General features: G+C 47.2%; 1 long non-coding RNA gene across 2 annotated transcripts in view; it reads right to left on the bottom strand.

Annotated features, from left to right (window-relative positions):
- Window positions 1-11395, bottom strand: part of LOC123778408 (uncharacterized) — a 29355-nt gene extending 17960 nt beyond the window's left edge. Inside the window, exons 1-2 of one of the 2 annotated variants that reach the window (XR_006775923.2) lie at window positions 11306-11395; window positions 8295-8463 (exon numbers count right to left, since the gene is read on the bottom strand). This is a non-coding gene — a long non-coding RNA (uncharacterized LOC123778408). Of the gene's footprint in view, window positions 1-8294; window positions 8464-11032 lie in introns of both variants that reach the window. The other variant, XR_006775922.2, reaches the window with a different exon arrangement.
- Window positions 11396-13694: the final 2299 nt, after the last annotated feature.

Below are 13694 nucleotides of genomic sequence, written 5' to 3'. Positions count from 1 at the left end.
GGAGTGGGAGAGGAAGAAGCAGGCTCCCAGCGGAGGAGCCCGATGTGGGGCTCGATCCCAGGACCCCGGGATCACGCCCTGAGCCGAAGGCAGATGCTTAACCGCTGTGCCACCCAGGCGCCCCGCTCCTAGAATTTTTTAATTTTCTCATTTTATTGAAATATAACTTATCTACAACAAAATTACAGATTTTAAGCATACAGTTTTGGTAAATGTATGCACTGATGTAACCATCAACCCAATTAAGATCTAGAACATTCGATCTGCCCAAAAGTTTCCTCACTCTCCTTCACCTCTTTTTCACTCTTTTGTTCCCAATAATTCATAATTAGCATTTTCCTTCTTTTTTTCTTAACCAGTCTTGCTAGGGGTTTACCAATTTTATTGATTTTTTTCAAAGAACCAACTTTCGGTTTTGCTTTCTTTGTTCTTTGCGTATTTCCGTTTCACTAATTTCTGCTCTCATTATTTCATTTCTTGGGGTTTAACTCGTTCTTTTTTTTTTTTTTCTTTTTAGCTTGTCTTACTCTTTGAGATATAACATCATACATAAAATTCATCATTTAAAAGTGTACAAATCAGGGTGGTGGGGCACCGGGCTGGCTCAATCGGTAGAGCATGCAACTCTTGATCTCGGAGTCATGAGTTCAAGCCCCATGCTGGGTGTAGAGATTACTTAAAAAATAAAATAAAGGAAAAGGGTACAAATCCGTGGTTTTGGTATACTCACTATGTTGTACAACCATTGCCGCTAATTCCCAGAACACTTCCATCACCCCACAGAGAAGCCTGGTGGCAGTCAGTCCCAATCCCCCCTGCCAATCACTCATCTACTTTCTGTCTCTATGGATTTGCCTGTTCTGAACACTTCATAGAAATGGAATCAAACAACACGTAGCCTCTTGTATCCAGCTTCTTTGACTTAGCATAAGGTTTTCAAGATTCATCCATGTTGTAACACGTGACTACATTCTTTTGATGGCTGAATAGTAGCCCATTGTGTGGACAGACCCCATTTATCCATTCATCAGTTGGTGGACATTTGGGTTGTTTCGACTTTTTGGCTATATGACTAATACTTCTATAAACATTTGTGTACCAGTTTTGTATGAATATACGTTTTCAGTTCTCTTCGGTATTTTATATTTAGGAGTAGAATTACTGGGTCATATGGTAAAAATGTTTAGCTTTTTGAAATACTGTCAAACTTTTCCTATCGTCTTAGGGTACAATCATAGAATATTAATGTTAAATCTTTCTCTCTTCTTCCTGATAGAGGCATTTAAAGTTATCAGTTCTCCTCTAAGCACATCTTTAGCTGCAATACGCAAATTTTGATATGCTGTGCTTTCATTTTTGTTCAGTTTGAAGTATTTTTTTTTAAGATTAATTTATTTGAGAGAGAGAGTGCAAGCAAGGAGAGGGGCAGAGAGAGAGGGAGAGGAAGAGAGAATCTCAAACAGACTCCCTGCTGAGTGCAGAGCCTGACACGGGGCTCGATCTCACAACCCTGAGATCCAGACCTGAGCGGAAATCATGAGTTGGACGCTTCACTGACTGGGCCACCCAGGCACCCCCAGTTTGAAGTATTTTCTAACTTCACTGTTTTCTTCCTTGGCTCATTAGTTATATAGAAATATATTCTTTTTTTTTAAGATTTTATTTTTACATAATCTCTCCATGCTACATGGGGCTCAAACTCACAACCCCAAGATCAAGAGCTGCATGCTCTACCAACTGAGCCAGATGGGTGCCCCTACAAATATATTCTTTAATTTTAAACATTTGGGGATTTTCCAGATATATTATTATTTATTTATTTCTAGTTTAGTTCCAGTGATCAGAGAACATGTTCTGTGAAATTTTAATCTTTTAAAATAAATTTATTTATTTATTTATTTATTTTTAAAGATTTTATTTATTTGAGAGAGAGAGGGCGCAGAAGCAGGGGAGTGGCAGAGGGAGAGGGAGATGCAGGCTCCCCGCCGAGCAAGGAGTCCAACATGGGGCTCAATTCCAGGACCCCAAGATCATGACCTGAGCCAAATGCAGACGTTTAACCGACTGAGCCACCCAGGCACGCCAATCCTTTGAAATTTACTGAAATTTATTTTATGCCTAGGATATAATCTAGCTTCGTGAACGTTCCACGTGTACTTGAAAACACTGTGCGTTCTGCAATGATGCGATAGAGGTCCTTTAATGTCGATTTTATCAGGTTGGTTGGTTTCATTGCTCAGATTTTCTATATTCTATTGCTTTTTTATCTAGTTATTCTATCAATTATCAATGAGGAGTTTTCAAATCTCTGTAATTATGTATTTGGCTGTTTCTCCCCTTCAATTTTTACTTCATTTTTTTGTAGCTCTGCTATCAGGTGCACATACATTCAGGATTATAGTTTCTTGTTCAATGGGTCTTTTCCTGATTATGAAATGTGTCTCTATCTCTGCTAATTCTCCTTGTCTGGATGTTTACTTGGTCTGATGTTAACGTAGCTATACCAGCTTTCTTGTGCTTTCTATGTGCCTAGTATACCTTCTTCATCCTTTTACTTTCCGTGTCTGTAGAAAAATCGTATCCCTTTCACATATCATGTAGTGGGGTCTTGACAAGCTCTGTGTTTTAATTGGAATGTTTACATTTGACGGAATTATTCATATGGTTGGGTTTAAGTCTGTGTTCGTTTGTAGGGCCGCCATAACAAAGTGTCCCAGACTGGGAGCTTAAACAACAGAAATTTATTTTCTCACAGTTTTGGAAGCTAGAAGTTTGAGATCAATGTGTTGACAGACTTGCTTCTTTCCGAGGGGTGTGAAGAAGGGATCTATTCCAGACGTCTCTCCTTGGCTTGTAGACAGCCAGCTTCTCCCTGCGTCTTCACGCTGTTTTCCTTCTGTACATGTCTATATCCATATCTCTTCTTTTTTTTTTTTAAGATTGTATTTACTTATTTGAGAGAGAGAGCGAGAGAGAGAGAGCACACACAAGTTGGGGGGTAGGTGCTGAGGGAGAGGGAGAAGCAGACTCCCTGCTCAGCAGGGACCCTGATGCAGGGCTCGATCCCAGGACCCTGAGATCATAACTGAGCCGAAGGCAGACGCCTAACTGACTGAGCCATCCAGGCGCCCCCAAATCTCCTCTTCTTATAAGGACACCAGTCATACTGGATTAGGGTCCAGCCTAACGACCTCATTTTAACTTAGTACCTCTGCAAGGGCTCTGTCTCCAAGGATAGCCACATTCTGAGGTGCTGGGGGGGGAGGATTTCAATATATCAACATATCAATAGTAGCAAAGTCTATCACCTTGCTACATTTTTTAAATTGGTTTCATATGTTCTTTCGTTCCTCAGTTTTTTCTGCCTTTTCTGCCTTCTTCTGAGGAACTGGATAATTAATATTATATTTACATATTATAATTCAATAGACAGGATATTAAATATCATTAATATCATATTTTACTTCCTTTCTTTGCTTTGTAGTTACACATCTTTTTATTATATTTTAATGGTTGCCTTAGAAATTATAGCAAGCGTGGTGCCCGGGTGGCTCAGTAGGTTAAGCGTCTGACTCTTGATTTTGGCTCAGGTCATGATCTCAGGGTCGTGAGATCAAGCCCTGCATCTACTCAGCTGGGAGTGTGCTTGAGAGTCTCTCCCTCCCCCTCTGCCCCTTTCCTTACTTGCGTGCATTCTCTCTCCCTCTGAAATAAAATCTTAAAAAAAAAAAAAAAGAAATTACAATATGCATCACTAATTGATCACAGTCTAATTGAACTTCTTCGCATTCTGCAAATGTAAGGATGTTCCAACAAGATAACTTTATTTGCTCTCCCATTCTTTGTGCTATCCTCTTTTATTCCTATATGTAATAATATTATTTTTGCTGTAAATAGACATTTGTCTTTTATGGAAATTAAGAAAAGAAGAAAGCAATGCTTTTAAATTTATCCAGGTAGTACCATGTCTGTGGTACTTAATTCCTTCCTACGGATCCAAGTTGCCAAATTTCCTTTCAGCCTGAAGAACGCCCTTTAGCATTTCTCGTAGTGCAGGCCTGCCAGCAGCAAATTCTCTCCTCTGTCATTTTTCTTGAAATGGCATTACTTCTCCCTCCTACTGCAAGGGATTCCCATCGGCTGCAGAATTCTAGATCGAAACTCTTCTTGGCCAGTGCTTCAGAGGTGCGACCCCACTGTCTTCTGTCCTCCGCTCTTCCACATCACTATTCCCTGATATGCAACCTACCTGCTTTCAACATCTACTCTCTCTTTTTTTTTTAAAGATTTTATTTATTTATTTGACAGAGAGAGTGCGAGCATAAGCAGGGGAGCGGCAGGCAGAGGCAGAGGGAGAAGCAGGCTCCCCACTGAGTAGAGAGCCCCATGTGGGACTTGGTCCTAGGACCCTGGGATCATGACCTGAGCCGAAGGCAGACACTTAACAACGAGCCACCCAGGTGCCCCTCAAAATATTTTTTTACTTCTGGTTTTCATCAGTCTGACTACGATGTGTCCAGAGGTGAGTTTCTTTGTGCTCATCCTACTTGTGTCTGGCCAAGCTTCTTGAATCTGTAAGTGAATGTTTCTCATCAAATTTCAGATTTTTTTTTATCATTATCTCTTCAAATATTTTTACTGTTCCATTCTCTCTCTCCTCTCCTTCTGGAACTCCAGACACATATGTCAGACTGTTTGATATCGTCCCACAGATCACTGGCCACTGTTAATTTCTATTCAATACTTTTGTCTCTGATTTTCAGATGAGATCATTTCTCCAGACCTGTCCTTAAACTCATGGCCTTTTCTTCTTCCAAGCCTTCTTCAATCTTCTGTTAAGCCCCTTCAGTGGATTTTTCAGTCTATTTGGTTCTTTTTTACAGTTTTAATTATTCTGCTAAGACTCCCCACTAAGACCACCATATTTTCTGGGGGGCCTAGGTGGCTCAGTTGGTGAAGCGTCTGCCTTCAGCTCAGGTCATGATCTCGGGGTCCTGAGACTGAGCCCCAAGTCCGGCTCCCTGCTCAGTAGGGAGTCTGCTTCTCCCTCTCCCTCTGTCCCTTCCCTCTCCCTCCCCTGCTGTGCCTCCTCCTCCCCCTCTGTCCCTCTCCCCCTGCTCATGAGCTCTCACTCTCCCTCAGATAAAAAAATAAAATCTTAAAAAAAGGACCACCATATTTTCTTTAAATCTTAGACATATTTATGGTAACTGGTTTATAGTTCTTGTACACTAATTTCAACGTCGGTGTCATCTCACGGTATATTTCCACTGATTGTTTTTTCTTGATTATGGATAATGTTTCCCTCCTTCCTTGAATAACTAATAATTTTTAATTACATGCTGGAAATTGTCTGGATAACACTGTCTTCCTTTAAGAAATGCTGAGTTTGGGGCGCCTGGGTGGCTCAGTGGCTTAAGCACCCAACTCTTGATTTCAGCTCAAGTCATGATCTCAGGATTGTTGAGATCAAGCCCCGTGACAGGCTCCGTGCTGGGTGTGGATCCTCATTGAGATTCTCTCCTTCTGCCCCTTCCTCCCGCCTCCCCCACCCCGCACTTGCACGCACACGCATGTGCCCTCTCTCTCTCAAAAAAGAAAAAAGAGGAGACAAGAAAAAATTCTCCTTTACTGACAAATAGTAGCTTATTATATTAAACACATAATAGATGTAGATGGTATGATATAATTTAAAAAAAACAAAATGAAATAAATAATTAAAGTCAAGATCATTACTTGATACTAAAACCAATGACTGACAGATTGCTGGGGACGGGATATTCACACAGCCTCAACTTACCCCACGGCTCACGACTGTGAAGGGAAAGGACAGGGGAAAGATCTAGCAGACGGCATCCTAACCAGCACTCGAATTCAGCGTCAGCAATAATGAGATGAAGCGACATGAAGCGGCTGAAGTGATGACGCAGAAAGAGCATCTGCTCATGTCGCTCATTTGCAAGTATTCTTGCAAATAGGTTTAACCCGAATCTAGTTGCGAGGAAACATTCAAACAAAACCAAACTGGGGAATATTCTACAAGACAACCAGTACGGATTCTTCAAAAATGTCAGTGTCATGAAAAACAAACAGGCAGGAGGACTATTCTACATTAAAGAATCAAGAGGGGCACCCGGGTGGCTCAGTCAGTTAAGTGTCTGCCTTTGGCTCAGGTCATGCTCCTGGAGTCCCAGGATCGAGCCCTGTGTCCAGCTCCCCGCTCAGCGGGGAGTCTGCTTCTTGCTCTGCCCCTTGCCCTGCTTGTGCTCTCTCTCTCTCTCTCAAATAAATAAATAAAATCTTAAAAAAAAAAAAAGAAGAAGAACCAAGAGACATGACAACTAAAAGCATATGATCCTTAACTGGGTCTCAAATCTTTAAAAAGAAAAAAAAGCTGTAATGGAAAATTTAGGGATATCTGGAGAAATGTAATTATGGTAGGCAATCTAGATAATAATGTTGCATCACTGTGAAGTTTCTTGGTCGCTATGAAAACAGTTTGGCAATTGCTCAGAAAGTTAAACACAGACTTACTATATGATCCCCAGGCTTGCTTCTAGGCACATGGCCTAAAGAACTGAAGCAGGGACCCAAACAGATGTCTGCACACCCATGTTTACGGCATCATTCACGGTCGCCAAAAAATGGAAACAACCCATACGTCCATCAATAGATGAACGGCTAAACACAATGTGGTCTCTCCATGTAGTGGAATGTTATTCGGCCTTCAAAAGGAATGAAATTCTGGCACATGCTAGAAGCATAGACAAATCTTGAAAATATTATCCTAAGTGATATAAGCCAGACACAAAATGACAAATATTGAATGATACCATTTACATGAGGTACCTAGGATAAGCAAATTTATGGAGATAGAAAGTGGAATAGAGGGGTGCCTGGGTGGCTCAGTCGTTTGAGCGTCTGACTCCTGACTTCAGTTCCAAGCCCCACAGCACTCCATGCTCAGCAGGGAATCTGTTTCTCTCTCTCTCTCTCTCTCTCTCTCTCTCTTTCTCTCCCTCCCTCTGCCCCTCCCCACCTCATGTGCGCTCTCTCTCCCCCCTCTCTGAAATAACACGTAAATCTTAAGAAAAAAAAAAAAAAAGAAGAAAGTAAACTAGAGATTACCAGAGGGGATGGGATGTTTGATGAAAAAGTCCTGGAAATGGATAGTGGTGATGGCGCACAATGTTATCAGTATAGTTCATGCCACAAGCTGTGAAGAAGGTCTCTTGGCGCCTTCAGCCGATGGGAGTCAGTCCACCAAACCAAGACACGAGCTACACAGCCGTGTGTGCTGCTGGGGTAGACAGCTGCTGCCCCAAGCACACTCGCCCAGTTCCAAGCCGTCCCAGGCCACATACATTTTGTGGGGTACATACAAGCAGCTCTGTCTCTCTCTGGCCTTGAGGAGCAGCCTCCTTTACCCAACCTGTCACGCACCCCACAATTATGTCTGATGTGAGCTAGGCCAGCCTACGAGGCCTTGCTTGCATCTGGGCTTGTTCTGCGCTCCCCTTCCTGCCACACCTCCCTCTCCATCTTGACCTCTGAGGCTCACTGAGCGGCTGCCAATGGAGAGGAGTGTGGCATTTCTACCCAGGCCAGGGAATCTCACTGGGCAAACTTTGCCAACTTGCCTCCCCACCCAATGGGAGAATAGCTTCGTATTCTTAATCCTCCAGCCCAGACACAGAATCCCCTGGAGTGTCCCAGCAATCCAGGGCAGCTGCCCGGGAGCAGGCAGATCCGGCAGAGTAGGGGGCGGAGCACCAGCTCGGGGCTGCACATGCTGCCATGGGAACAAGTCAGTGTCTAGTGAGGGCACGGCACAGAGAGACTCTGGCCAAATATGTCTGACAACAGAGAGCAGTTGGGCCAGGCTGGAAAACTGAGGAAAATGGGTAGGAAACTGGCTGAAATGAGAAGGAAGGGGAGTACAGGTCTACTTTCAGGTTAGCCTATGACCATGGCCTTACCAGGAGGCAGATGGTAGCCCTTCGGTGACAGCCAAGGCAGTGGAAAGATCACTGGTCTCAATGCCACCATTTGGCTCTTTGGTCTATAACCTAAAAACTCAGATCCCTCAGGTGGAAAAGGGAAAGTCGTAACAGGAGAGTTGCTGGCCGCTGTGGATTGTAAAGGACCAGCATGCCCCTGAAGCAGGCTGACGTAGGCCTCCACGGCAGACACTGAGCTGTGGGGCCTCCTCTCGAGCACCAGGTCTAGAGTTACTAAAGCTGTACGTGGCACTTAGCCACGCAGGAATCCTGGCACACCCAGCAGGCACTTACCTGTGGCCACTGCAGTGGGAGCAAACCGGAGGGGCAGGACGGAGAGGAAGAACAGGACTCCAGATTGGGAGCACGGGCTGCCAGGGAGATGAGTTAACAGCTCACTTTGGGTCCCATGTTCCGGAAGAGGAGCACCTGTAGCCTCCACAAGTCCTGCACCATCCCATATCTGGGGACAAAATCGGCAGTCAGTGGTGCCCCATCCCTTCTTTGTTGAACCCACTTAAACTCCCCGGCTTCCTCATTCTGAGGACGACTTCACCCTTTGTGAGCCACAGCAGATCTCAGGGGGCAGTCTAAATAGGACGTGGGAGGGTTTGCCCTGTCCTCAAGCCATTCTCCTCTCAACTGTCTCTGCTTTGCCCTCCTCGAGGGACTCCTCTATCCCAGGTCCTAAGGTAGTTCTCTGCTCCCCAGGGTCACTGGACAGCTGTTCCAAGTGGTCAGCTTCAGCGCCAGCTCCCGGCACAGTGTCAGCCCTGCCAGGACTAGAAGGACAGGCCCGGAAGTCAGCCTGAAGATGGTGCTGCTGAAGCCAACTTCATTCCTTTGCAGCTGCTATAGGCCTTGGCACGGAGGACATGGTTTCCACTCCTAGGTGGCTCAGAGATGGGAGAGAAATTTCTCTGGGGAAGAAGTGGGCCACAGACAAAGAAGAGCCAAGAACAGACACAAATGCCACAAGACAGACCCAAAGGAGTATCCATCACTGGACCTCAAGACCACTTCGTATTCCTGTGCTGCAGTGTCCACCCCTTGTCGTTGTTCGGCTCACTTCCAGGGATGGAGGCTCCCAGACCCTCCCGCCCCTTCACGAGACCCGATTCATGTGGCTCCCAGTTACTGTACTAAACGTGCCAACAATACGGCCCTTGCCCCATAATCACCTGCCTACTCACATTCCTCCCCTAGAAGGGTGTCTGTAAGCCAGCATGTAAGCTTAATAGAAGGGTCTCAGGATAACACAAAGACCACATCTTGGTCCGTCTCTGCAGGAAACTCAGAGCCCTTGTTCGTTCACTAATATCTCCTACGTGCCAGCCACACGCCATGCTGGGACTCAAACACTGACCGAAACCCAGTCCCTGCCTTCTAAGAGTTCACATCCAGTTAGGGGCCCAGACATTTCTCCCCCATGTCTGAGGGCTGCCCACAGGAACTCTGCCCTACTTCTTGGCACATTCACATTATCCACATCCTCCGAGGCCTGGCTGAAATGCTGTCTGCTCCTTGCTGCTCTCACGACACAGCCACTTAGCAGTGGTGTCTCCTGCCTCTGAATGAGCACACCAGACACCGTACTCTCTCATGACACATCACTTCCCTCCTGCACTGTGTGTTTTGTATGCATTACTGATCTTCTCCATGGACTTTTTTTTTTTTTTAAAGGAGGCTCCACGCCCGGTGTGGAGCCCTGCGAGGACTCGAACTCACCACCCTGAGATCAAGACTCAGACACTTAACCACCAAGCCACCCAGGCATCCCTACAGGCTGTTTTCTTGAGGGCAAAGATCATTTGATACATCTCTATATCCTTCAAACTACCCTACACAGTACCACGTACATTAGAGGTGGTCAAAAACTATTCCCAGAATACAACTTACACATAAAGATGCCTGTTGGATGAGTGAAGACTTGTTTGTGAAGCCACTGGGAGTTCCCAGGCTTAATAAATAATACATTTTATCACTAATTTCAAATTCCTCGTTAGGGTTTTCCCAATTAATACAAAGTTTGAACTCAACGCAAGTAGCATAGGATTCCTGTATTCCTTATAAATGTGTGTATCCAGTCCTATGTAAATGTCATATAAATATAACTCAATATTCAGCTGTTTCTGCATCATAGCATGTAACTGCTCACATCCTCCATGAATCTTAAGGAAGGGAAAGTATCTTCTGCACTGCGTGGTGTTGGGCTTTGTACCCTCCCTAGCTGCTGCGTGGTAAGGATATAGCCCAGACTACAGCTGAAGGGAGGAGATATGCAGCTTCAGCACCCAGCGGTAGGTAAGAAGACTCAGGCTTCCCCATCGGAATCAGCCTGTAAAACCAGCCTGCCTAGGAGAATGGATTTGCCCATCAATAGAGGAAGTGACTCCAAAATTGAGGAAAAGTTCTCACAGTAGCTAAGGAATGTTTTTTAAGGTATCAGAAATGATGGCTGGGACTTGAACAACACTCACCAGGTGCAGGCCTGGGGTTAAAAACTTACATGCATTATCTCGTTTAATCTTCAAACACCTGAGGTGGCACTATCATTACTCCCAGTGGTGCAAGTGAAAAAAACCGAGGCTCACGAGATGTAATAACTTTGCCCAAAGTCACAAACCCAAGTTTCTCTGACTCCAGATCTTGAGCTGAGATTGTAGCTCAAACCATCCAGTTCCCTTTCTTCTTGCACGCGGTGGGCAACGAGGGGGTAATGATCCCATAGCTTCTAGAAGAGACCAGGAAGATCACCTCCTCCAACCTCCTTACTTTACAGGGGAAGAAACGGGCTCGGAGAGATAAAGGGACTTGTTCCCCGGATCGCAGAGCCAGAGGCCGCTCTGCAACGCGGTCGCAAGGTGCCCTAGAATTCCAGCCCAAGCCGCGTTGACAGAGGGGCGCCTGAAGCTCCGAGCGGTGAGCCCCGGGTCCAGATCCGACCCCAGGCGCGCCCGCTGCCCCGCCCGGCTAGCGCTCCTCCACATTCACCTGCGGCGCCAATCATCTGGCCCGCGCCCCGGGAGTACCTGTCGGCGGCGCGCAGGCCCTCCGCCGGGGACCGGGCGCTGGCGCGAAGCGACCGGGGCTGCGCGGGCCAGAGGCGGACACTGGCCTCGCCAACCCCGGCCTCCCCCGGCCACCTCGCCTCAGAACGCCGAGGCCCCGGGAGCGCGCGGACGGCCGGTCGCCGAGAATTTGGGAGCGCTGGTCCCGGGAGGCAGAGCCGCCTGGCTTCCTCCCCTCAAGCTCCCTACTCTGCCCCTCAACTGTCTGCAGACCCCGTCCTAGCTTGAAGGCACCTTAAGGGGAGCAACGGCCACGCGGTCCGCAGTCTAGCAGCTGGGACCCTTGGGGGCGAGATTCCCATGGAAACGAGAGAGGCTCTTCGCGCCTGCGCGGACGCGCTAGGCACGGTGGGAAATGTAGTTTTCGGGCTGCCACCTGGCGGTCAAAAGAACGGACGCGAGATGGCGCCCCAGCGTTGCAGTGGGTTCCGAGCTTCTGGGTCCTTCCCCCCCCACCCCCAACCCCAAACCCCCGTCCGGGCGCTGCTGGCGTAGGAGAGGCCGCGGAGGCCTGAAAGGTAGTTTCTCTTGGCAGCCGCGGCTCTGAGGCGTCTGGGGCGCACGGTGAAGCGGCGGGGGCACGGTCTCTTCGGCGCGTACAGTTTAGCCCTTTGACATCCAGTCCTGATGAGGGGCCGCCCTGGCTCGGGGTCCGTCCTAGCCCGGCCGACTGGGCCGGCGGAGGGAGGACTCCGTGAAGGTGGGAGCTGGCCTAGGAGGCACCTGCTGTCCGAGGGACGCGAGCTCCTCGTCGCACGAGGGTTCACGTCGGGGCTGGGCGACCGGTCCAGCGCCTGAGAGGCTCCTCCGGCGGCTGGGGACCGACTTGGGATTCGGTGAGCAGGGGTCGTCCCGCCCCTCCCTCCAGACAGCCTCGGGCAGAACTGGTGAATCCGGGGGACCCTGCCTGGGAGCCACCCCGTCCCTCTGAGTTAGGCCTCCGGGCTGAGATCTAGAAACTTAGGATCTATCTCAGGTCCTACCAGAGACTCAGTGACTTCTCTGGGCCTCCGTTTCCTGTTTCCAAAAAGGTGATAGTTAAAATGCCTGCTCTCTCGCCTGGGAGTGTTGCGAGGTTGGATGGAAATGACATTGGAGTGTTGTAGGCTGGACAATCCTTTAAGGACATAAACAGGCATTCCCATTTGCTGTACATTGGTGCAACTTCTTGGAAGGAAATGAGGCAATGCCTTTCAAAATTAAATGCAAAGAGGCTTTGCTTCAGCAGTTCTAGAAATACGTCCTACAGGTTTTGGGCCGTGTGTGCACAAGAAAGTATATACAAAGAGTACTTAAGCATTACTTGGAATAAAAATTCATAAACAACCTAAATGTTCTTCAGTAGATGACCACTTAAATAGTGGAGTCCGTAGAAAAGAACATGTTTTGGGGCGCCTGGGTGGCTCAGTCGGTTAAGCGTCTGCCTTTGGCTCAGGTCATATCTCAGGGTCCTGGGCTAGAGCCCCACCTCAAGCTCTCTGCTCAGCGGGGAGTCTGCTTCTCCCTTTCACTCCCCCTCTGTGCTCTCCCCCTCCCTCCCTCCACCCCACAAGTAAATAAATAAAATCTTAAAAAAAGAAAAAGAATATGTATGATCATTTTAGAAATTAGGCAGACAGAGCTTCCTGAACTGATATGCAACTCTTTGTGCTATGAAAAAATTTTCAAAGTGCAGAATGTTAATAGGCTGTAATTTATGTTTTTAAAATAATAAATGTATTTGATGATACAAGCATGGAATGTCTTTGGGGGGCTCAGAAGAAGCTGTAACAGTGGTTTCCTATGATGGATTGGAAAATAAGATCAAAGGGACACATACTTTTTTTTTTTCCCCTTTAGCAATTTGTGAGGTGTGTGTGTGTGTGTGTGTGTGTGTGTGTGTGTGTATTTCTTAATCATTTGTCTGCATTTTTTCCAAGTAATCTCTACACCCAGTGTGGGACTTAAACTCACCACCCTGAGATCAAGAGTCAGATACTCTACTGACTGAGCCAGCCAGGTGCCCCTGTCTACATTTTTGGTGCAAACAGTTTTCCCTCCAGTTTCCCGTGTGCTGAATTCTTACTTCTTGGAGTCCTTCATAGATTCTGGTCAGCCCCGGAGCTCAGAGTTCATGATAGGACCCTCTTTCCCAGCTGCAGAGGCTGCAGGAGGGCAGGGCCTGGCCTTGGCTTCCCTCCTGACACTGTCACCCTACCTGCTCCTAGTGCGGCTTGGGACCACTGAAAGGGCAGTCTGGGTGGGACTTATGGCTGGCTGTATGATGGCAGACAGTCCCCACTGTTTGCTCAGAAGAGTGGACCAGCCAAATGGATCAAGAATCAGACTGGGGGGCGCCTGGGGGGCTCAGTCGTTAAGTGTCTGCCTTTGGCTCAGGGCGTGATCCCAGCATTCTGGGATCGAGCCCCACATCAGGCTCCTCCACTATGAGCCTGCTTCTTCCTCTCCCACTCCCCCTGCTTGTGTTCCCTCTCTCACTGGCAGTCTCTCTCTCTGTCAAATAAATAAATAAAATCTTAAAAAAAAAAAAAAGACTCAGACTGGCTTCTCTGGACCGTACCTTGACCCTAGGCAGGTCCTCCACAGATAGATACAAATGGTTCCTCATCTAAACAACATGTTG

Source organism: Ursus americanus, chromosome 24 (assembly GCF_024610735.1).
Source record: "Ursus americanus isolate L20-20 chromosome 24, mUrsAme1.1.p, whole genome shotgun sequence".
Taxonomy (NCBI): domain Eukaryota; kingdom Metazoa; phylum Chordata; class Mammalia; order Carnivora; family Ursidae; genus Ursus; species Ursus americanus.
This window is presented reverse-complemented; position numbering and strand designations above follow the sequence as displayed.